Source organism: Vulpes vulpes, chromosome 5 (genome assembly GCF_048418805.1).
Source record: "Vulpes vulpes isolate BD-2025 chromosome 5, VulVul3, whole genome shotgun sequence".
Classification (NCBI taxonomy): domain Eukaryota; kingdom Metazoa; phylum Chordata; class Mammalia; order Carnivora; family Canidae; genus Vulpes; species Vulpes vulpes.
In genome coordinates, this window is record NC_132784.1 from 13,387,733 (window position 1) to 13,390,473 (window position 2,741).

General features: G+C 42.8%; 1 pseudogene; it reads left to right on the forward strand.

Moving 5' to 3' along the window:
• Positions 1–1,271: 1,271 nt before the first annotated feature.
• LOC112932605 (pre-mRNA-splicing regulator WTAP pseudogene) lies at positions 1,272–1,768 on the forward strand (annotated as a pseudogene).
• Positions 1,769–2,741: the final 973 nt, after the last annotated feature.

The window sequence follows — 2,741 nt, forward strand, 5'->3', positions numbered from 1 at the left end:
CCTGGGGTAAATAGGATGAGAATTTGTTGATTAATCTTAGAGCATGTGCTGGAGGAGCAGGCATCTCTCAGGAGACATCTCTAGGAACAAAGTTGCTGGTGAGTGCCATTTCCCTCCTGCCCACAACCAGCACCCAAATACACAGACACCTGTAGGAATCAGCACATGGAGAATACTCTCCATCTAACTTACTAATAGCATGCCTTACTCCCACATTCTTCTGAGGACAACCCTGGACAGCTGGGCCTTGTCTCTAGGTCCTCCCAGGCAGACCCCCCCAAAAATGTTTTTGCTAACACTGCACACCTGTCCCATTCTCTTCTGTAGATCAGTCTCCTTCAACTATCCCCACCCCACCTCAGTTCCAGGCAGGTGCAGAGCTCCTCCCACCAGCCAAGGCAGACCTTGGGACCTGCCAAGGTCTGGTCTGATTACAGTCTCCGTACACTGATGATAGTTACTCAAGGAAAGACAACACAGGGAAATCAGTCTGTAGCTCAGTGCTACTGCATCTCTGGCAATCACCTAATCTGACTTCTATTAAGCCCAAGATGGCCCCAGACTAGCCCACTAACACCACAGGGACCAAGCCCTGCCCACAACAGGCAAAGAGAGTCATTGCAAACCACCAGTCTGAAGGGAAAAGTGACTCAGCCACAAGATCAGGGTGCACACAACCTACAAAGGAGGCACTTCTGAACTGAACTGCTGAATTACAGTGAACAGGGGACACTGCACTGCAAGGTACTACAGGACATATTCTCCATAAGGCCACAACTTTCAAGCATAGAAGATGTAGTTGATTTTCCTAAAAGACAGAAACAGACACTGAAAGTTAGACAAATGAGGAGACAGAGGAGTATCTCCCTAAAGGAAAAAAAAATAGAAGGAAATCAAAGTAATAGAACTAAACAAAATGAGGTAAGTAATATGTTTAATAGAGAATTTGAAGTAATGGTCATAATGACACTCATTGCACTGGAGAAAACAGTATGCAACCTTGGTAAAATCCTCAATAAAGAGATAAAATCCAAAAAGAATGGCCCAAAGTTGAAGAACTCAGCAAAAAGATAAAAAATAAAAAATAAAAATACACTAGATGTAATGGGTAGCAGACTACAGGAAGCATAGGAATGGATCAGTGGCCCCCCGCTTCCACCGAGTTGTGCCAGCCAAGCGCAACTCCTCGCTAGCGCTTGGGGGCTCCGGGCAGATGCTGCGCCCTGGCCTTTCCTCCCTGCGGCGGGGCCCAGCGACCGGCCGGATTCAAGATGACCAACGAGGAACCTCTTCCCAAAAAGGGAAGAGGTTCGACTGAGTGAAACAGACTTCAAAGTTATAGCACGAGATGAGTTAATTCTAAGGTGGAAACAATATGAAGCATATGTCCAAGCTTTGGAGGGCAAGTGCACAGATCTTAATTCTAATGATGTAACTGGGTTAAGGGAGTCTGAAGAAAAACTAAAGCAACAACAACAAGAGTCTGCTCTCAGAGAAAACATCCTTGTAATGCGACTGGCAACCAAGGAGCAAGAGATGCAAGAGTGTACTACTCAAATCCAGTACCTCAAGCAAGTCCAGCAAGCCTAGCATTGCCCAACTGAGATCAACAATGGTAGACCCAGTGATCAACTTGTTTTTCCTAAAAATGAAAGGTGAACTGGAACAGACTAAAGACAAACTGGAACGAGCCCAAAACGAACTGAGTGCCTTGAAGTTTATGCCTGATAGGCAAACAAATCATACTCCCCAGTCAAGACTTCCTTGACAGTCCCACTAGAGAAAGCTGTGGTGGGACAGCCAAGTACTCATTTCCACACCAAGACTCAGACTTTTTGAGCCAAAAAAAGCCACATCTTATACTACCCAGCTTGTAATGGTTAATGTAAAACTTATCAGATGAACCTTGTGTTTCAGCTTTTTTTTTTCTTCCCCCTCCCCTTGTTTCAGAGGCCTGATGGCGTCGGACTATTCCGAAAAAATGGCCACCTCCAAAAAATTCCCCTTCTAGAACATGTAGACACTTGAGAAATGTTTCTGTCTGAAGAAAATAGAGGGAGAAACAGAAGTCTTAAGTCTGTGGCACACTGTGTCTCCAGACAGTTTGGAGGAATGAAAACCTAGAGATTTAAAATCATGAACTGAACATGTAAAATTCCAGTAAAATGTAAAAATGGAATATGCATCGCTCTTAACCTTGAGCATAGTGACTTAGAGACACTGTAGCTCAGGTTTGCCAATAAGACTGTGGACTTCGTGATTGTTGTTGAACTTGTGGGTCAAAACTCAAATGAGGTGAATTTTGCCTTTAAAGAGTTTATTTGCTAAGAACTAATTTAATAGTCACGAGAGAATCAAATAATAGATGTCAGTACAAGTAGTTCATATATTTAACCATTTAGTTTGGGGCTCTATATTACTTGATTGAGCCTTAAACCAATGTGGTTTTAATCAATGGTTTGTTCTTTGAATGGTTGCTAATGCTGTAGATAATCTTACTGAGGACTGTACAAACAAACATAAAGGTGTGGTATCAAACTTCAGGTTGAAACTGTTTGAAGCATTATAAACATTCATTTCACTACTAGATTGTATAAGGATTATTGGCTGTGATGAGACTCACTGCGTTATTTTTTTCAGTAGTGAAATTAAATCCCCATTCCATTCAACAGGCACATGTTGAAAGAGCATTGTCATTGGTGTTAATGCAGGAATGTGTTTCCTTCATTGTGTTTGGGCCT